Raw genomic sequence first — 22,464 nt, 5'->3', positions numbered from 1 at the left:
TCCTCCTCCTCCTCCTCCCTAACCCCACGCTCTAGCACTGATGGTGCTACTAGTTGGGTAATGCAATGTCTGTAAGAAAACCACCCAGTCAGAGAACACCAAGGACCCCACAGTCGTCTCCGTCTCCTCCTCCTCCTCCGCAAACCCCCCTCCCTTCTAGCACTGATGATGTTCCCTAGTTGGGTCATGAAACGTCTGCAAGGAAACCACCCAGCTCAGAGAGCACCAAGGGCCCCACAGTCCTCCTCCTCCTCCTCCTCCTTTTTCTCCTGCTGTCTGCCAACCCCACTCTCTTCTAGCCCTGGTGATGTTACAGTGAAACATCTGCCAAGAAACCCCCCACACACACCAAGCTCAGAGAACTGCTAGGACCCCACAGTTCAAACCCGGGCAACAAATATTTTCTCCTCTTGGTACACTGGATGTTGGTTAAATACCAAAGTGTGTGTGTGTGGGGAGGGTGTCTTGCTTCCCAGTAGGCTGGGTCTGCTGGCCCTTCTGACTTCATGGCCCTCTATTTGTATTTACTGAAGACTTCCTCGGAGTCTCAGGCTGTTCGAACGGTGCTGATCCTCCTTTGCAGGATAAGGAACCTTTTGCAAACGACTGCGTAGTGGAAGATAAGGAGTCTTCCAGAAACGATTACCGCCAGGTGCGTCAGTACCGCACCCCACACCACCTGGTGCGCTTCTACTTCATCACCCGCGTTTATTCGCCCTACGTGGAGGGGATCCTGAACGACTTCAGAGCGGATCTGAAAGCTGACCTGGTCCCAGATGTTGTTATCCTGCATTCTTGCCTCTGGGACCTGAACAGGTAAACACACACACACACACACAGACACACACAAATGGATCAGGATGGTTTGGGGCGATGTGGATGCTTCTTTGATAATAGGGTTTTCTTTGATACAGGAAGTCCTTGACTTACGATCACAAATGAGCCCAGAATTTATGTTGCTAAGTGAGAAATTGGTTAAGGGAGCTTTGTCCCATTTTTATGACCTTTCTTGCCACCGTTGTTAAGTGAATCGCTGCAGTGGTTAAATTAGTAACACGGCCGTTAAGTGAATCCGGCTCCCCCCTGGGCTTTGCTGGTCTCAGAAGGTCACGAAAGGGGGGGGGATCACGTGACTCCGGGACACCGCGACCGTCATAAATGCGAATCACTTGTCAAGCATACGAATTCTGACCACGGGGCCACGGTAGGATGCTGCAACGGTTGTGTGAAAAATGGTCACGAGTCACTTTTTCAGTGCCGTTGTAAGTTTGAACGGTCACTAAACAAGCAGGGTTTTCCTGCTTGAGTGTGTGTGGGGGGGGGTTGGGCTAGAAGACCTCCGAGGTCCCTCCCAACTCTGTTATGCTGTGCTTCTTTTACCCTTGAGTGCGATGCGAGCGGGCAAAATCTATCCACATTTGCCCACTTATAAAAGCTAGACATTCTCCAGCACGGCCGAGGGAGAATCCACCATAGATTGGGTTAATCTGGTCTTCCTGCCCAGAGATCAAGTCAATCAACTCTTCCTATTCTTGACTTGGTCTTCTTTGGTCCTATAAAGCTTGGCTCATTCTTTAGGCAGAGACAAGATCAGGTTGTATTTTTCATTGGTAACAGCGTTCCGTGCGCCTTTGGCGTCTAGTCATGCCGGCCACATGACCACGGAGACGTCCTCGGACAAGCGCTGGCTCCATCCAGCCACCTCCTTCTCCGTCGTCCCCTTCTTCTCTCGCCCTCCATCTTTCCCAGCATGAGGCTCTTCTCCAGTGAGTCCTTTCTTCTCATGAGGTGGCCAAAGGGTTTGAGTTTCAGCTTCAGGAGTTTTAGCTTCACCTTTTGTAAGATATTATAAAGTAGATCGCTTTGCCTCGGCAGATGCCTCGTTTGATAGGAGAGTTCTCCAGAGAGTAGTACTAGATAGTGGGATGCGGGCCCAGACTACTTCCCACCCACAGAGACAGTGAGGCTTTGGTATGTCCCATTCTGTGGTGGATTTTCCATCAGTCATGCTGAGAAAAGGCGTTCAGGTAAGGCAACACCCCTTATCTATGCTTTCTCTGGTTATCAGAAAGGCTTTCTTCTTGCCTGCCTGTCTGCCTGTCTGCTTGTCTGTCTGCCTGTCTATCATCTATCTATCTATCTATCTATCTATCATCTATCTATCTATCTATCTATCTATCTATCTATCTATCTATCATCTATCTATCTATCTATCTATCTATCTATCTATCTATCTATCTATCTCTGTCTGTCTGTCTGTCTGTGTATCTATCTATCTCTATCTATCTATCTATCTATCTATCTATCTATCTATCTATCATCTATCTATCTGTGTGTCTGTCTATCTATCTATCTATCTATCTCTGTGTCTGTCTATCTATCTATCTATCTATCTATCTATCTATCATCTATCTATCTATCTGTGTGTCTGTCTGTCTGTCTGTCTGTCTCTCTCTCTCTCTCTCTCTATCTATCTATCATCTGTCTGCTGTCTGTCTATCATCTATCATATCTATCATCTATCTATCTGCTGTTTGTTTGTCTATCTATCTGTCTGTCTATCTATCATCTATCTATCTATCTATCTATCTATCTATCTATCTATCTATCTATCTATCTATCTATCTATCTATCTATCTATCTATCTATCTATCTATCTATCTATCTAATGAACTGTCGTAGGTTGAGGACAGCCTGTACTTCCAGTGAGCGTATCCTGGTTCTCCCTTCCACATAGGTATCATGATGACTTCCCCACAGAGCCCCCGATGCCCAAAGCTATCAGGGAATACCGCCAGAACGCAGAAAAACTCTTTCGAGCAATGGACGAAGTTCTTCCTCCCAGCACTCTCATCATTTGGAGCACAGCCTTGGCCGTCACGGAAAACGCCCGCGGATACATCTTCGAGGTGAGAGGACCTGTTGCTTCCTTGGGGTGACTGTGTCAGGTCCCCCAGAGGGCTACCTGGCCCTCTTCGGAGTCCAACTGACATCTCCTGCAAAAACACAGTGCTCCACAACAGGGCTTTTCAACCAGTGGAACGGGTACCACCTGTGGTACATTGGCACCTGGCAGGTGGTACACGACCATCCTAGAGAAGTGGTAGCGGGGGAGGGGAATGAGTTGAACCTGTGGCAGCACCGCCCAAGCCTGAGCGAGAGACGGCTGGAGCTGCAGGGCTGTCGGGGCTTAGCGGAAGCGCCAGGATCAGCGCCAGGATCCAGCTGGAGCTCGGCGTTCATCCTGGCGCTTCTGCTGAGCCCAGAAGGAGCGCCGATCAGCTGGAATGTTGCAGCATCTCCAGGGTCTTGTGATTTACATTCAGATGCTTGGCAACTGATTCCTATTTATGACGGTCACAGTGTCCCAGGGTCATGTGAAGGGACCAAAACCTGCTGCAACCACCCAGCAGACGTGGGGGGAATAAAAAACAACCACCCCACCCCACCCCACCCCCACTGCCAATCCTCAACAGAAATGCTCACAACCATGAAAACCTCGGACAGGAGGAAGAGCGCTGCTGGGCGGGCAGGCAGGCGACTTGCTCGGCTGTGGCTTGGGGGCACTTTTTTCAGTGCCATTGTAACTTCGAACAGTCACTAAGCGAACTGTTGTAAGTCGAGGACTACCTGTACTTCATCACTTTTTTCCTTTTTTGTTTTTTTTTGGTCATCAAGTTTTTGACCCCTTGCTAGGCGACTGGTGGTCCTCGGATGTTGCCGTATCTTAAAAGTGGCACAATGGGTGGAAAGGTTGAAAAGGCCTGCTCCACAATATCGAGAGTCTTCCCACAACACAAGCAAGGGGAGAAGCAACCTAGAATTGAGAACTTTCCTGACTGTGAGGACAATTGATCAGTGGAAGGGCTTCCCTCCAGAGGTTGCTTCACCTCTGGAGGTTCTTAAGAAGAAGACTGAGATGGCAGAGGGTCTCCTGCCTGAGCAGGGGCTGGACTAGAAGACCTCCAAGTTCCCTTCCACCTCTGTTATTCTGTCTCGGGACCAAGGGTGACACGATAGCAGTCTTCCAGTGTTGGAGGGGCTGTCACAGAGAAGAGGCGGTCAACGTATTTTCCCAAAAATAAAAAAGGGGGGTCGAGAGAACGTAAAAGTAGGGAGGAATTTCCTGGCCATGAGAAGAGTGGAACCAGTTGCCTCCAGAAATTGTGGTTTTCTCCAACAACAGGAGGTGTTTGAGAAGAGACTGAGCGTCCGTTTGTCTGAAATGGTGTAGGGTTCAAGACCCATCGTCCCCAATCCAGCAACTGAGGGACATGATCTCTTTCTTTCTTTCTTTCTTTCTTTCTTTCTTTCTTTCTTTCTTTCTTTCTTTCTTTCTTTCTTTCTTTCTTTCTTTCTTCTTTCTTTCTTTCTTTCTTTCTTTCTTTCTTTCTTTCTTTCTTCCTTCTCTTCCACTCTTTCTTTCTTTCCTTCCTTTTTTTCTTTCTTTCTCTCCCTTTCTTTTTTCTTTTCTTTCCTTCCTTCCTTCTTTCTTTTCCTTCCTTCCTTCCTTCAATGCCTCTCTCCTCTTTCAGTTTTTCTTCCTCCAATCTCTTTCCCCTTCCTTCCTTCCTTCTCTTCCACTTTTCCTTCCTTCTTTCCTTCTTTCCTTCTCTTTCTTTTCCTTCTTTCTTTTTCTTTCTCTCCCTTTCTCTTTCTTTTCTTTTTCTTCCTTGTCTTTCACTTTTCCTTCCTTCCTTCAATGCTTCTCCTTCTCTTTCATTTTTTCTTCCTCCAATCTCTCCTTCCTTCCTTCCTTCCTTTCCTTCCTTCCTTCCTTCCTTCCTTCCTTCCTTCCTTCCTTCCTTCCCTCCTTTCCTTCCTTCCTTCCTTCCATCCTTCCTTCCTTCCTTCCTTCCTTCCTTCCTTCCTTCCTTCCTTCCTTCCTTCCTTCCTTCCTTCCTTCCTTCCTTCCTTCCTTCCTTCCTTCCTTGTTCAATCACTCCCCCTTTTTGGAGGACATTGTGGGGTTGTGCCCTGTCTAACCAACCACACGGTCCAGCTTCACACCCATCAATAAAATTCGGCTTTCTAAAACTCGGTGACAGATTTAGTTCAAAAACTCCACTGCCACCACTGGAAATGAGCAACTAGTCCTTGACTTAACGGCCATCCGTGTGCCCGACATTTCTGTCGTGAAGCTGGACGGTTAAGAGAGTTTTGCCCCACATTACGGCTTTTCTTGCCACGGTCGTTTTTGTTGTTAAGTTAGCAACATTGTTCTCCAGGGATTCCCCACTGACGTGGCTTGTCAGACGGACACAAAAGGGGATCGCGTGACAACCCCCCCCAAGACACCGCAAACCGTCACAAATATGAGTCACGTTGCCCAGCGTCCGAATTTTGGTCGTGTGACCGCGGGGATGCTGCAACCGTTGTTAAGTGGGCATGGTGGCCCTAAGTCCCCTTTTCCCAGGGCCCTTGTAACTCTGAATGGCCACTAAACAAGCGGCTGTAAGTCGAGGGCTACCTCGTGTAACGTCAGGAATGCCTCCGCTTCCCGTGTCCTTTTCCGGCAGCAACCGCACAAAATGTCCGCCCGGGACATGATCGAGGCCAACTTCTACAGCGGCAACCTGGCCCGAGAGTTCTGGTTCGACGTCGTGGACCTCCACCACCACTTCCGGTTTCTGCAGCACCTCCATGCGGCCGACGGCACCCACTGGAACTTCTGGGCCCACCGCTACCTGACCAAGCTCTTGCTGACCCACATTGCCGACGCCTGGCAGGTCGAGCTGCAGAAGCAGAGGCCCCTGATGAGTGAGTGTGGGGGGGCGTTGGGGGGAGGGGGGAGGAGGCAAAAGAGGGAGGGGTGTGTGTGTGTGTCGGAAAGCTGCGACCATCATAAATATGAGCCTATTGTCAACCATCCCAATGTAAATCACATGACCCTGGGGATGCTGCCAGGGTCGTGTTTTAAAAACGGTCTCTTCAGTGCCGTCGTAGCTTTGCACAGTCACTAAATGAACTGTCGTAAGTCGAGGACTACCTGTACTCATGCTGGACAATGCTGGCTCCTTCAGCCAAGAAACGGGGTTGGGCACTGCTCCCTAGAGGCGGAACACGACCGGACAGGCCGCAGGGGTAGGCAACCTCGGCTCTTTTATGACTCATGGATTTCAAGTCCCAGAATTCCTGAGCCAGCCAAGCTCAGGAATTCTGGGAGTTGAAGTCCATGAGTCATAAAAGAGCCGAGGTTGCCTACCCTTGGGAGAGGGAGATCTTGACCCATGACTTTCTCAGTATTCTTCTGTCTTCTTCATTACAGGGATCCCGAAGTTTGCAAAGACACAGACACAACAGCCTTCTCCCTGGAGGAACGTGGAATCCAATGCTCCACGGCCGATCCCCACTCTCTGGACCAACAGCTCGGCCCGTGACCCCTTCTATTCGAAGAGGTCTTCTCACCTCCATCATAATGCCCAGTACAAACGGAGGCTCAGAGCAAGGTCAGGTCAAGGTGACCAGTGCCCTAGAAGCCTGCTCAGAGGCCCTGAGGGTGGGCTTCACCCTGAACACCATCCCTTGCCCTCTGTGGGTCTCCCCGACCCCAGGAATTCTGCCCCTGGCTTGGACAGCGAGCCCATAAGTTCCTTTGAATGCCCTCAGCCCATTCCAGATTATTATCCCCATGGCCCAGAACATGGGGGCTACGACAGGTGGCCCGTAGGTTCCTCTCAACAAGAGCATTGCCCTCAACCTGATCCAAATTTTAATTCTCACCCCCCGTGTCGTGTTGGCAGTGATAGTTGGCCCGTACCTTCCTTTGAAAAAGAACAGGGCTTTCCATGCCACTACGATCGTCATTCTCACGACCCATTTCATGCTGGCTGTGATGCTACACCCATTATTGCTCAGGAACATTGCCCTCAACGCAATGCAGGTTATTTGGGGGTCTCAGATGGGATTGGTGGTGATAGCAGACCCATATGTATTTTAGAGCCAAGTGCCCAATTCTATCCCGGTCCTTATGCTCATCCTTTTCAAGATGGTAGGCCCACCGGCTTCGCTAAGCAGGGGTCAAGATTCCACCCCGATAGTCCTTCTCATTTCCCACAAGACGTGGATGATGCCAACAGGCCAAGTATTGTCGAACCGGGGCAGTATCTCCAGCCCTCTCCCTATAATTATTTCCAGGCCACCCATGGACCTGACTATGACAGTTGGGCCATGGGCTTGCCCGAGCAGAACCAGTGGCCCCTGCTTCATCCTAGGAGAGACCTTCCTGTCCATCATAATGTTAGGAATGGCCCTTGGTCCAGAGATGGAGATGAAGGGGACCAGAGCTTTCCACTCCAAATGGAAGGTACATTCTTGGTTTTCTGCCAATCATTTCAGGGTGGGGAGAAGCTGACCTCAAGTTTTGAGCTGGAAGTAAGTTAGAAGGAAAGTTCTAGAGAAGTATGTATTGGGCTGTATCTCTGAAATGGTGTTGCTCAAATGTGGCCACTTGAAGTTGAGTGGACTTCAACTCCTAGGAGAAGGACAAGCACAAGATGGGTGGACTTCAGTTCCTAGGAGAAGCAGAAGCACAAGATGGGTGGACTTGAACTCCTTAGGAGAAGGACAAGCACAAGATGGGTGGACTTCAGTTCAAGCCTCCGGAGCACAAAAAAACCCTAAGGCTACCTTAAAAATCCACTTCCTTAATGGAAGACCCTCAGTGAGCGCAAATCTAAACATCTTGGAATTATGGATGTGAATTCTTGGAGAAGACTTCTTAAATGGTCATGCGAGAGGCGGCCGGCTTGATCTCCGTTTGTCTAAAATGGAGGATCTTTGGCACACGACTTCAGGGCCACATGCAGCTTTCTGATCAAGGGCAATATGATTTATGACTAGGTTTCTGAAGCATGGCTAGCTAGGGAATTCTGGGCGTTGAAGTCCACCCATCTTTAATTTGCCCAGGTTGAGAAACACTGCTAGGCAAGGAAGACTGCAAGGCTGGCTGGGGAATTCTGGGCGTTGAAGTCCACCCATATTCCAATTGGCAAGGTTGGGAAACACTGGGTAAGCAAGAGAGTTGCAAGGCTGGCTGGGGGATTCTGGGAGTTGAAGTCTGCTCAACTTGCTCAGGTTGAGAAGTTCTGCTCTGAACGTAAGAGGCAGGAAGAAGGAGCGTAGAGCAGAAGAATCTGGCTTGCAAATGGGAATGACCCAAATGAAACCACTCCTAGATGTTAAGGAAGGTGCCTCGGCCTGATCCTTGTCTCACCCATGCCCAGCTGCCTTCTGGGCAAGCGGGCTGGGGCAGGCAATGGACTTCCAGGTGGACATGTTGGCTGCTTTCCTCCTTGAGTGGATGCTTGGATGAATGCTTGGACGGCAAACAGTTCATCAAAAGTCTTCCAGACAACCAAAAGATCAGAGCTGACCAAGCTCTGGTATCTTCTGCGGGGTCCTTGGTGCTCTCTGGGCCTTCTCCTTTCCTTGCAGATGTTTCATGACCCAACTATTTAATATCATCAGTGCTAGAAGGGAGGGGGGGGGTTCAGAGAGGAGGAGGAGGAGGAGGATGGGGTCCTTGGTGCTCTCTGAGCTGGGTGGCTTTCTTGCAGACGTTTCATGACCCAACTGGGTAACACCATCAGTGCTAGAAGGGAGTGGTAAGGGGGGAGGAGGAGGAGGACGAGGACTGTGGGGTCCTGGGTGCTCTCTGAGCTGGGTGGTTTTCTGGCAGATGTTTCATGACACCATCAGTGCTAGAACATCATCAGTGCTAAAAAGGAATGGGGTCAGTGGCGTAGCGTGGGGGGTGCAGGGGGGGCCGGCCGCACCGGGCGCAACATCTGGGGGGGGCGTGCTCGCACTGAGCTGCTCAGGGAGCCCCAAGGGCTGCACAGAGTTGGCTTGGCTCCGCTCTCGAGCTGCTCTTTCTTGCAAAGCGAAATGAGTCCGGCAGGTGAGATGGGCGGCCACATAAACTGAATAAAATAAATAGAAGCGGCCAGCTCTCCGCCCAGGCTCAGGCCAACCGCAAGCGCCCCGCAGGCGCCCTGGCAGGTTTGGCCGAGCGAAGACGGACCCACTGGCCGGCCGGCCTAGCTTCGTGCGCATGCGTGGCTTTATTTAGCGGGGCTCACGTGCGAGCTTGAATGCAGCGGCTCTTGCAGGTCGGAGCCCCGCCCAGCCGCCCTCGAGAGGGACCCGGAAGCATCCCGCATGCGCGCGACTCTTCTTGGAAAGTCTACGCCGCTGCGGGGCGCGTCTTTTCAGCAGTGCCGTGACGTCACCGCCCGCCCGCCCCTCTATTTCCGCTTCCGGTTGCCTTGCCCCGGGTGCTGACAACCCACGCTACGCCACTGAATGGGGTTTACAGAGAGGAGGAAGAGGAGGATGAGGATGGGGTCCATGGTGCTCTCTGAGCTGGGTGGCTTTCTTGTAGACGTTTCATGACCGAACTGGGTAACATCATCAGTGCTAGAAGGGTTTGGAAGGAGGAAGAAGAGGAGAGCGTCAATGACAGCTGTAGGGTCCTTGGTGCTCTCTGAGCTGGGTGGCTTTCTTGCAGACGTTTCATGACCCAACTGGGTAAGATCATCAGTGCTAGAAAGGAATGGGGTTATCAGAGATGACGAGGAGGACAATGGGGTCCTTGGTGCTCTCTGAGCTGGGTGGTTTCCTTGCAGACATTTTATTATCCAACTAGGTCACATCCTCAGTGCCAGAAGGGAGTGGGGTTTGCAAGGAGGAGGAAGAGGAGGAGGGACTGTGGGGACCTTGGTGCTCTCTGAGCTGGGTGGTCTTCTTGAAGACATTTCACTACCCAACGAGGTAACATCATCAGTGCTTGGAGGGAGCGGAGTTTGCCAAGAGGAGGAGGAAGAGGAGGAGGAGGAGGAGGAGGACGACTGTGGGGTCCTTAATGCCCTCTGAAGCTGGTTGTTTTCTTGCAGACGTTTCATTACCAAACTACATCGACTTTGGTGCCTACTTCCCTTCCTAAGGTCTCTTCTTGCTTTCCAACAGATCTTTATCCCAATGGCTTCTCCGGGCTGGAATCCTTTACTTGGGAAGAAGGCTGGGCTCCTTACAACCTGCCGCGTAGAATACCTCGCAGATCCTGGCTCGGGTCGCGGAAGATGCTCTCAAGGCGCCCTCGAGACGCCCACCATCGACGCCACGCTTGCGCCCCTTACGCCACCAGCTGAAAAAACTCCCGGGACTCTTTTTAGTCTGGGGCCCATCCCACTCCCAGGGACAAACGTGGCAGGACCGTTTTTTTTCCCTCCCCTCTCTCCTGGGCTGCAATTCCATCTTTGCTCACTGTAGAAATGATAATTTGGAGTTCATAGGCCCTGTTTGGGGTTTCTGAGGCTTTCGAACCTGGCCACTTTAACACCTGTGGACTACAACACCCAGAATTCCCCAGCCAGCCTGGGGAACTGTGGGAGCGGAAGGCCACACCATCTTAAAAATGGCCAAGTTTGAAAAACACTTCTAGCAAACGTGTGTGTGTGTGTGTGTGTGTGTGTGTGTGTGTGTGTGTGTGTGTCCGTCCAACCTGGGCAACTTTGAAACTTGTGGACTTCCAGAATCCCACAGCCAACTTTGAAACTTGTGGACTTCAACTCCCAGAATTCCACAGCCAACTTTGAAACTTGTGGACTTCAACTCCCAGAATTCCACAGCCAACTTTGAAACTTGTGGACTTCAACTCCCAGAATTCCCCAGCCAACTTTGAAACTTGTGGACTTCAACTCCCAGAATTCCCCAGCCAACTTTTAAACTTGTGGACTTCAACTCCCAGAATTCCCCACCAACTTTTAAACTTGTGGATTTCTACTTCCAGAATTCCCCAGCCAACTTTTAAACTTGTGGACTTCTACTCCCAGAATTCCACAGCCAACGTTGAAACTTGTGGACTTCAACTCCCAGAATTCCCCAGCCAACTTTTAAACTTGTGGACTTCTACTCCCAGAATTCCCCAGCCAACTTTTAAACTTGTGGACTTCTACTCCCAGAATTCCCCAGCCAACTTTTAAACTTGTGGACTTCTACTCCCAGAATTCCCCAGCCAACTTTTAAACTTGTGGACTTCTACTCCCAGAATCCCACAGCCAACTTTTAAACTTGTGGACTTCTACTCCCAGAATTCCACAGCCAACTTTGAAACTTGTGGACTTCTACTCCCAGAATTCCACAGCCAACTTTGAAACTTGTGAACTTCTACTCCCAGAATTCCCCAGCCAACTTTTAAACTTGTGGACTCAACTCCCAGAATTCCACAGCCAACTTTGAAACTTGTGGACTTCTACTCCCAGAATTCCACAGCCAACTTTTAAACTTGTGGACTTCAACTCCCAGAATTCCACAGCCAACTTTTAAACTTGTGGACTTCTACTCCCAGAATTCCCCAGCTAGCAAGGCTGGCTGGGGAATCCTGGGAGTTGAAGTCCACAAGTTTTAAAGTTGCCCAGGTTGGACACCCCTGGTCTAGCCGAAGCAAGGAAGATTTGGAGGCTTCTGGGTGGGTGGAGGCCACTATTTCCCAATACCTGTGCCACCCCCCCTAGCTCTCTCTTCCCCTCACTCCCATCAAGAAAGGTTTTTTTCCTCACCACTTCAGAAAAAAAAGCAGTGATTTTGGGGTGCAAACAAACTTTAGGTTCCTCATTGTGTTCCAGGATTGATGTAGCTCAATTTGGTCTTTGTATTTGGTATTTTATTTTAGTTTTTCATTTGGAAAGGGGGGGGGGGAGAGGGAGGGAAGGAGGAGACAGAGAGAGAGGAAGAGAATTAGAGAGAGGGAGAGAGGAGGAGACAGAGAAAGAGGGAGGGAAGGAGAGAGAGAGAGGTTTACAACTTGTGTAAAGTCAGAGGAGAATTGTCAAAGTCATATTAGAACAATAAAGGTAAAGGTTCCCCCGCACATGCGTGCTAGTCGTTTCCAACTCTAGGGGCCGGTGCTCATCTCCGTTTCAAAGCCGGAGAGCCAGCGCTTGTCCGAGGACGTCTCCGTGGTCACGTGGCCGGCATGACTAGACGCCAAAGGCGCACGGAACGCTGTTACCTTCCCACCGGAGTGGTCCCTATTTTTCTACTTGCATTTTTACGTGCTTTCGAACTACTAGGTTGGCAGAAGCTGGGACGAGTAACGCGCTCACTCTGTTACGCGGCACTCGGGATTTGACCCGCCAAACTGCCGACCTTCTGATCGACAAGCTCAGCGTCCTAACCCACTGAGCCACCGTGCCCCCTTACATATGTTTAAATAACAATAATTAATATAAGAATAGATTAACAGTAGTAAATATGATTGGTTATCATAAGGTAAAAGTAAAGGTTCCCCCGCACGCGCGTGCTAGTTGTTTCCGACTCTAGGGGCCGGTGCTCATCTCCGTTTCGAAGCCGAAGAGCCAGCGCTTGTCCGAGGACGTCTCCGTGGTCATGTGGCCGGCATGACTAGACGCCAAAGGCGCACGGAACGCTGTTACCTTCCCACCGGAGTGGTCCCTATTTTTCTACTTGCATTTTTACGTGCTTTCAAACTGCTAGGTTGGCAGGAGCTGGGAAAATGTATTAGAAAAATAATTGCGGGGTGGGGTGGGATTTCCACAGGCTGGGGTGGTGCAAGAACAAATCCAAAAATGAAATCCAGACATAACTCTGAGAAAGGAGATCAAATTTATTCCCCCAAAACAAAGAGATTTGGGGTTTTTTTTTTTGGGGGGGAGAGGATAGACTACAGAGAAAATGGGGTCGTCAGACTTGGTTTTAAACTTAGTGGGGAGGCTAGCTACTAGCTATTCGTTTGTGTGTGTGCTGTTTTTAGTGTGTCCTTCCTGTGCAGATCTAACTTAACAAAATGAAATTCAGCGTAGAGAACAGCCAGGTTTTCCTGGCAAACAAAAATCAAGTGCCCCAATATAGAATAGATGTGAGAGGGATCTTGGAGTCCTAGTGGAGAACCACTTAAATATTATACTTCGTCAAGAAAAATCAACGGTACGCAAATCAGTTGAAACCTTGCTCAATAGTAGCAACTGTGAGAGGGATCTCGGAGTCCTAGTGGACCATCTCTGAAATAGGAGCCAGCCGTGTGCTGCAGCTGCCAAAAAAGCCAACACAGTGCTAGGCTGCATTAACAGAGGGAGAGAATCAAGATCAAGTGAAGTACTAATACCACTTTACAATGCCTTGGTAAGGCCACACCTGGAATACTGCATCCAGTTTTGGTCACCACGATGTAAAAAAGATGGCGAGACTCTAGAAAGAGTGCAGAGAAGAGCAACAAAGATGATCAGGGGACTGGAGGCTAAAACATATAGGGAACGGTTGCTGGAATTGGGTATGTGTAGTTTAATGAAGAGAAGGACGAGGGGTGACAGGATAGCAGTCTTCCAATCTCTCAGGGGCTGCCCCAAAGAAGAGGGAGTCAAGCTATTCTCCAAAGCACCTGAAGGCAGGACCAGAAGCAACGGATGGAAACTTGTCAAGGAGAGAAGCAACCTGGAACTAAGGAGAAACTTCCTGACAGTTAGAACAATTAACCAGTGGAACAACCCGCCTCCGGAAGTGGTGAATGCTCCAACACGGGAAGTTTTTAAGAAGAGACTGGCCAGCCATTTGTCTGAAACGGTATGGGGTTTCCTGCCTGAGCAGGGGGTTGGACTAGAAGACCTCCAAGGTCCCTTCCAGCTACTAGGGCTTTGTTCCTGTGTGAAATTCCGAAAGGAAATTTGCCCTGGTAGATTGCTCCCTGTGGATTTTTATTGAGGGATCTGCGGGACTTCCTGTTCTTTGATGAAGTCAGTGTCATTCAAGAAAGGGTGGGGGTGGGGAGAGAGCAGATCAAAGGCCTGGTCAACTTCCACAAGGAGACCTTAGATGTGTGGTTGAGGACTTTTTTAAAAAAACCATTTTTAAAATCAGGTGGAAAATCTGCAATTTTGCTAGCTGTTCCTGTGTGAAATTCCGAAAGGAAGTTTGCCCTTGTAGATTGCCCCCTGTGGATTTATTGGGGGGGGGGGTCTTCCTTACCCTGAGGGACTTCCCATTCTTTCATGAAGTCTGTGAGATTCAAGAAAGTGGGGGGTGGGGGGGTGGAGAGAGCAGATCAAAGGCCTTGTAACTTCCACAAGGAGATCAGAGATACAGATCCAGAGAAGAGCAACAAAGATGATTGGGGGACTGGAGGCTAAAACATATAGGGAACGGTTGCTGGAATTGGGTATGTGTAGTTTAATGAACAGAATTGTGGGGGGGGGGCATGATAGCAGTCTTCCAATATCTCAGGGGCTGCCCCAAAGAAGAGGCAGTCAAGCTATTCTCCAAAGAGCCTGAAAGCAGGACAAGAAGCAACGGATGGAAACTAGTCAAGGAGAGAAGCAACCTGGAACTAAGGAGAAACTTCCTGACGGTTAGAACAATTAACCAGTGGAACAACCTGCCACTAGAAGCGGTGAATGCTCCAACACTGGAAGTTTTTAAGAAGAGACTGGCCAGCCATTTGTCTGAAATGGTATAGGGTTCCCTGCCTGAGGAGGGGGTTGGACTACATGACCTCCAAGGTCCCTTCCAACATCTTCTCCTTCTCCTTCTCCTTCTCATTATTATTATTATTATTATTATTATTATTATTATTATTATTATTATTATTATTATTATTATTATTATCATCTTAGATGTGTGGTTGAGGACTTTTTAACAGCAGGTGGAAAATCTGCAATTCTGCTAGCTTTCTGCTGCTCCTCAATCTCTGCTGGGCCGTGGTGTCTCTCTCCTAGAGCTGATGACTCAAGGACATTCAGCAGGTCAGGAAAATGAGATTGCAAAACCCCAGCCCCGCAAAAATAAAATAAAATAAAAAGAAATCTGCTAAATTCAAAACGTCCACAACTGCCTACTTAATCAAATGTAGTTTCTGTTGAGACTGCGATTGAAGCTCGGTGTGCAGCGGATATCCGAGTGACACCAACTGTTTCCACTTGGATGAAGTTGTAATTGCAAATGGGAAAAGGGGGGGGGGGAGGAAAATCAGAAATTCACAAAAGCCTTTTCATTAAATGCATTAGAAAAAAACGTTATTGTAAGGAATTTGATTTTTTTTTTTTTGCCATTTGACTTCTGACATTGTTGGAAAGTTATCGCTCCGGCTATTTCTCCAAGAGAGAGAAACAGTTTTGGAAAATCAGAACTTCCCCTCCCTCAATATTTAATAGCCGGGACAGAAGTCGTCCCTGGCTTACAAGTCTATGCACCACAGACAAAAGTCCTTGTGTGCCTAATCACACTTGGCCATTAAAACATTCGATTCGTTTAGCGACTGAAGTTACAATGGCACTAAAAAAATGACACGACCGTTCCTCACACTTACGACCACTGCAGCATCCCCAGGGTCACGTGATCAAAATTTGGGGGGGGGGGTGGTTGGCAACTGACTCGCATTTACGACGGTGGCGGTGTCCCCAGTCATCGATCCCCTTTTGTGACCTCCTGACAAGCAAAGTCAATGGGGAAGCCGGATCCGCTTAACGGCCGTGTTACTAACTTGATCAGCGGCAAGTTACTCACTGAGCAACTTGAGCAAGAAAGGTCGTAAGAGGGGAAAAAAAAATTCACCTGTCTCGCTTTATATTGTCGAGGATTACCTGTATTTCAAGAGGTCGATCGCGTCCTGCCACCCACACCAGCCAACACACACATTTATTTATTTATAAAATTTATTATATGACATAACAATAGAGGACAGCCTGGAGATTTCTTCTCCCCACATTTTGTACAGCTAAAAGCACCGCTGAGGTGTCCACCACCACCGCCTCTTTTTCCCCCGCAACAGGGAAGGTGGGCAGTTCCGAGAGGGAGTGACTGAGCCGAAGCCACCCTGAAGCTGGACTAGAACTCGCGTCTCCCAGTCTCTCGCCCAGCCCTTCACAGCTGCAGCAAAGCAGCGGCTCTCCTGGGGCGGGTGTGTGTGTGAAATGGAGCCGGGAATTTTGCAAGGCGCCTGCTTCTTCGGGAAGATGCCAATCGGCCCGGATTCTGCCCTAGCAGAGGCCGATTTCAGTCTTGGGCGATAGGGGGCGCTGCAGAAGACGGCCTTTTCTTACGGCTACGGGCCAGCAGGGGGCGCGTTCGCAAGCGGAGCGAGGCGCGCGTTGCAGTTAGGGAATTCGAGAGGCGGCGCGCGAGGAGGAGGAGGAGGAGGAGGAGGAGGAAGAGGAGAAGCGGGTGGGTTCGCGGGCGGAGGAACTCCCAGGATCTCTTCGTGGGGATTTCTCCACGCGGGCCTTTCGCGCTTCTGGCCTCTGCTCGTTGCTTTATTTGAAAGGCGTTCCGGGGAGGCTCTGGAGGTCTCCCCACAACGCTTCCAACGGACTGGATCTGTCTCTGTCTGTCTGTCTACCTACCTCTATCTCCATCCATCCATCCACCCTATCTACCTACCTACCTACTTACCAACCTAATCTACCTATCTCCATCCACCCAGCCAATCAATCACTGTCTATCTCCATCCATCCACCCTATCTACTTACCTACCTACTTACCGACCTAATCTACCTATCTCCATCCATCCACCCAGCCAATCAATCACTGTCTATCTCCATCCATCCACCCTATCTACTTACCTACCTACTTACCGACCTAATCTACCTATCTCCATCCATCCACCCAGCCAATCAATCACTGTCTATCTCCATCCATCCACCCTATCTACTTACCTACCTACTTACCGACCTAATCTACCTATCTCCATCCATCCACCCAGCCAATCAATCACTGTCTATCTCCATCCATCCACCCTATCTGCTTACCTACCTACTTACCGACCTAATCTACCTATCTCCATCCATCCACCCAGCCAATCAATCACTGTCTATCTCCATCCATCCATCCACCCTATCTACCTACCTACCTACTTACCAACCTAATCTACCTATCTCCATCCATCCACCCAGCCAATCAATCACTGTCGATCTCCATCCATCCACCCTATCTACCTACCTACCTACTTACCAACCTAATCTACCTATCTCCATCCATCCACCCAGCCAATCAGTCACTGTCTATCTCCATCCATCCATCCACCCTATCTACCTACCTACCTACTTACCGACCTAATCTACCTATCTCCATCCATCCACCCAGCCAATTAATCACTGTCTATCTCCATCCATCCACCCTATCTACCTACCTACCTACTTACCAACCTAATCTACCTATCTCCATCCATCCACCCAGCCAATCAATCACTGTCTATCTCCATCCATCCATCCACCCTATCTACCTACCTACCTACTTACCGACCTAATCTACCTATCTCCATCCATCCACCCAGCCAATCAATCACTGTCTATCTCCATCCATCCATCCACCCTATCTACTTACTGACCTAATCTACCTATCTACCCACCCACCTACCTATCTCCACCCACCCACCCAGCTAATCAATCAGCCTGTCTTATCTATCTCCATCCACCCATCCCTACTTACCTACCTTACCTTATCTACCTGTCTATATCTACTTACCTACCTATTTACCTACCCTCTGTTCTCAGCTCCTGGTTCTTGGTGGCTAAGGGAGGATCCAGAAAGTGGATCCAGCCTTTCCAATCTGCCGAGAGGCTGAAGCCTGGGCTGGAAGGGGTTAAAGCCAACCTGCATGGCGTTAATTGACAGCTGGAACCACAGCTGCAGCCTTTAGGCCCCTAGGATGATGAGGTGGGGGGGGGGGTTAAAGCCTATAAAGGTCAACAGGCTGGGTGGGGCTTTTGTCGCAGACCCGTTTTCTTCTCAGATGCTGCAGGTACCTGAAAGAAGTTGTTTAAAAATCATACGTTTAGACTGAGTTGTTCTTTAGATGTTTAGACTTAAAAATATGTTTTTAGATCTCTCTCTCTCTCTCTCTCTCTCTCTCTCTCCTCTCCTCTCCTCTCCTCTCCTCTCCTCTCCTCTCCTTATTAATGGTCTCTTTCCTGCTTTGGGGCTTCTCTATGGAACAAGGGGTTAGAGTAGATGACCTCCAAGGTCCCTTCTATATCTTACCTGGTGCAGGTAGTCCTTGACTTACGGCCACCATGGAGTCCAAACTTTCTGTTGCTAAACAGGGGGGATGTTGGGTTTTGCCCCATTTTATGACCTTTTCTCCCCCCCCCCGCGGTTGTTAAGTGAATCACTGCAGTTAAGTTAGTCGCACACTTCTTAGGTGATGCTGGCTTCCCCCACGTGGCTGATGAGATACTGCAACGGTCGTATGTATGAAAACTGGTCGTAAGTCTTTTCTGGCGAGACCGGTCTGTCGGGGCAACCTGAAAAAAAGTAGTCAAAAGTCACCTTTTTCGGGGGCCGTTGTAACTTTGAACCGTCACCAAACAAATGTTGGTAAATTGAGGGCTTCCAGAATATTGGAGGCTGCTTGCGTTCAGCCCTTTGGGAGACTGGTCTGGTCTGGTCCTCACTTCATGGGGTGGGGTCCCCTAAAGCTCCTGTCCTTAAAAGTAACAAGTGTGTAAGAGAAAGAATAACGGAGTCGGAAGGGACCTTGGAGGTCCAACCCCCTGCTCAGGCAGGAAATCCCCTACCGTTTTAGATACCGTAACTGGCTGTCCAAACTCTTCTTAAAAACCTCCAGTGATGAAGGAAGGAAGGAAGGAAGGAAGGAAGGAAGGAAGAAAAGATAGTAGAATAATAGAATAACAGAGTTGAAAGGGACTTTGGAGGTCTTCCATACCAACCCCCTGCTCAGGCAGGAGACCCTACCATTTCAGATATTTTATTTATTTTATTTTATTTTATTAGATTTATATACCGCCCTTTCCCGAAGGACTCAGGGCGGTTTATAGGGTATTTAAAAACCAAACCAATACAAAATACAAAAGTTTAAAAAAAAATTAAAAAGATTAAATTATCCCTAAAAATAAAAACCCCAGTTAAAAACTCTCAGCCAGGCCGGAGAGCTCAAAGAGCCAAGTCTTCAGGTCCCGGCGGAATGAACGGAGGTCGGGGGGCAGTCCTCAGCTCCACTGGCAGCTGGTTCCAAAGGGCAGGCGCCCCCACTGAGAAGGCCCTATCCCTGCGTGTTACCCGCCGGCAATCTTTTACCGGTGGCACTCTGAGAAGACCCTCCCTGTGAGCGCGCTGGACGAAGGGAACTTGATGCTGGCAGCAGGTGTTCCCTTACTGTCCATACACCATGGGAGCAGCAACACAACCAAACCCACCAATGAGTTTGATCAGATGAGAGCTGGAAGGGACCTTGGAGGTCATCTAGTCCAACCCCCTGCTCAGGCAGGTGACGACCTACAATTTTTGACAAATGGCTGTCCAGTCTCTTCTTAAAAGCCTCCAGTGTTGGAGCATTCACCGCTTCTGGTGGCAAGCAGTTCCACTGGTTAATATTTAATTTAATTTAATTTAATAATTTAATTTGTATACCGCCCTTCTCCCGAAGGACTCAGGGCAGTGAACAGGGCAATACACAATAAAAAACAGGATACAAAAATTAAAAAGTGATTAAACAACTATGCCCGTAGTAATTGATACATATTAAAAATTAAAAGTAATTATAAAAAACCCAACCCCATCCCGTCAGAATTGTCCTCACTGTCAGAAAAATTCCTCCTTAGTTCCAGGTTGCTTCTCTCCTCGATGAGTTCCCATCCGTTGCTTCTTCTCCTGCCTCCTGTGGCCAGCCCTCAAATATTGGAAGACTGCTATCATGTCACCCCTAGTTCTTCTTTTCACTAGACTAGACTAGACTAGAACTGGATGGGACCTTGGAGGTCATCTAGTCCAGCCCCCTGCTCAAGCAGGAGAACCTACACCGTCTCAGACAGGTGACTGTCCAGTCTCTTCTTAAAAATTTCCAGTGATGGAGCACCCACGATTTCTGGTGGCAAGCTGTTCCACTGGTTGATTGTCCTCACCCTAGACTAGACATATCCAGTTCATGCATGGATGGAAACTAACCAAGCAGAGAAGCAACCTAGAACTAAGGAGAAATTTCCGGGCTGTGAGAACAATTAAACCAGCGGAACGACCTGCCACCAGAAGCTGTGAATGCTCCAACACTGGAGGTTTTTAAGAAGGGATGGGACAACCATTTGTCTGAAACGGGAATAGGGTTTCCTGCCTGAGCAGGGGGTTGAACTAGATGACCTCCAAGGTCCCTTCCAACTCCGTTACTCCGTATTCATCTATTTTAACTGCCGGTGCCCTGATCATCTTTGTTGCTCTTCTCTGCACTCTTTCCAGAGTCTCAACATCTTTTTTTTTTATAGTGGGGTGACCAAAGCTGGATGCCGTATTCCAAGCTTGGCCTTACCGTTTGATTGGGGGCCAACGCCATACCCTGCTACTACGGTGCCACTCTGCCACCCCCACCTTAGGGCATTGCTTCCAGGAAAGGAAAGTTCCAGGGTCCTTTCCAGCCCCGTCTCAAGGCCAGTTGCTTGGGAAACGGAGTGCGGGGCTGCTGCATTCCTCGGAGGATCGTTCCAAAAACAATCCTCCTAGGATCGTTCCAAAAACAATCCTCCTAAATTTGATTGGACTTGTGAGGGACCAACTCTCGGAGGTGCCTTTGGGAGGGCAAAGTTGCACTAGGCCAGGGGTAGGCAACCTTGGCTCTTTTATGACTCGTGGACTTCAACTCCCAGAATTCCTGAGCCAGCATGACTCAGCTTGGAAACCTCCCTTTCCCCTCAGCATGGCTGGCTCAGGAATTCTGGGAGTTGAAGTCCACGAGTCATAAAGCGGCCTAGGCCTAGGCCAGGGGCAGGCCACCTTGGCTCTTTTATGACTCGTGGACTTCAACTCCCAGAATTCCTGAACCAGCCTGGCTCAGCTTGGAAACCTCTCCCTTTCCCCTCAGTGTGGCTGGCTCAGGAATTCTGGGAGTTGAAGTCCATGAGTCATAAAGCAGCCTAGGCCTAGGCCAGAGGTAGGCTACCTTGGCTCTTTTATGACTCGTGGACTTCAACTCCCAGAATTCCTGAGCCAGCCTGGCTCAGCTTGGAAACCTCTCCCTTTCCCCTCAGCATGGCTGGCTCAGGAATTCTGGGAGTTGAAGTCCACGAGTCATAAAGCGGCCTAGGCCTAGGCCAGGGGTAGGCAACCTTGGCTCTTTTATGACTCATGGACTTCAACTCCCAGAATTCCTGAGCCAGCATGGCTCAGCTTGGAAACCTCTCCCTTTCCCCTCAGCATGGCTAGCTCAGGAATTCTGGGAGTTGAAGTCCCCGAGTCATAAAGCGGCCTAGGCCTAGGCCAGGAGCAGGCCACCTTGGCTCTTTTATGACTCGTGAACTTCAACTCCCAGAATTCCTGAGCCAGCCTGGCTCAGCTTGGAAACCTCTCCCTTTCCCCTCAGCATGGCTGGCTCAGGAATTCTGGGAGTTGAAGTCCACGAGTCATAAAGCGGCCTAGGCCAGGGGCAGGCCACCTTGGCTCTTTTATGACTTGTGGACTTCAACTCCCAGAATTCCTGAGCCAGCCTGGCTCAGCTTGGAAACCTCTCCCTTTCCCCTCAGCGTGGCTGGCTGAGGAATTCTGGGAGTTGAAGTCCACAAGTCATGAAGGGACATAGTTCCCCCACGCTGGCTCAGGAATTCTGGGAGTTGAAGTCCACAAGCCATGAAGGGGCCAAAGTTCCCCCACGCTGGCTCAGGAATTCTGGGAGTTGAAGTCCTCAAGTCATGAAGGGGCCAAAGTTCCCCCACGCTGGCTCAGGAATTCTGGGAGTTGAAGTCCACGGGTCATAAAAAGAGCCAAGGTTGCCTACCCCTGCACTAGGCGTCTTTGCCCCTGGGAATTTCAGTTCTGTTGGCTTTGTCCCTCTGTGTAATCCCTTGACTTCTAGTGAACTCTAAGGAAGAGCTGAGTTGGGAAGGGATCCCCTGGAGGTCTTATAGTCTGACCCGCTGCTCTCAGGCACTAAGGGTGTCTGATTCTCAACCCAAGGGGGTGTGAAGGGGTCGCCCTTCCTTAGGAGCCCGAGTTTGAGGCAGGACTGACACTGTTGCCGTTCCCTTCAGCAAACCGTGGCTTAGCACCGAAACACATGACCCGCTCCGGTCGTACGACGGCACCTGACAAAAGAGACCCGTGTCGCTTGCTCGGATCAAGCGGCGTCTGGGTTAAGTAACTCCTTGGCTCCGGTTTTGAGTTTTAGCAAGGAGCCTGGTTGTGCTCACGGTGCAGGTGATTTGATGTGAGGGTGTGTGGGTTGTGTGGGTGTGTGTATGTGTGGGTGTGTGTGAGAGACAGAAGGTGATTAGAAGCGTGGGGGTGTAAAGCTGGGTTTTTCGTTTGCCTGTCTCCAAGGTCAAGAGAAGACCAGAACTGGGAGGGTGGCTGCAAGGGAAATGTGAAAATTGTCTCTCTCTGTGTGTGTGCTTGTGTGCTTGTGTGTGAGTGTGGACGTGGGTGGGCCAGCAGTGAAGGACCCGTCCTTGGAAAAGCCTAAACCACAAAGGAGGATCAGTCAAGTGATCTAATTATGGTAGACTTTGCGAGGAGCAT

The sequence above is a fragment of the Vipera berus genome (genome assembly GCF_964194415.1).
Source record: "Vipera berus genome assembly, chromosome: 7".
Classification (NCBI taxonomy): domain Eukaryota; kingdom Metazoa; phylum Chordata; class Lepidosauria; order Squamata; family Viperidae; genus Vipera; species Vipera berus.
This window is presented reverse-complemented; position numbering follows the sequence as displayed.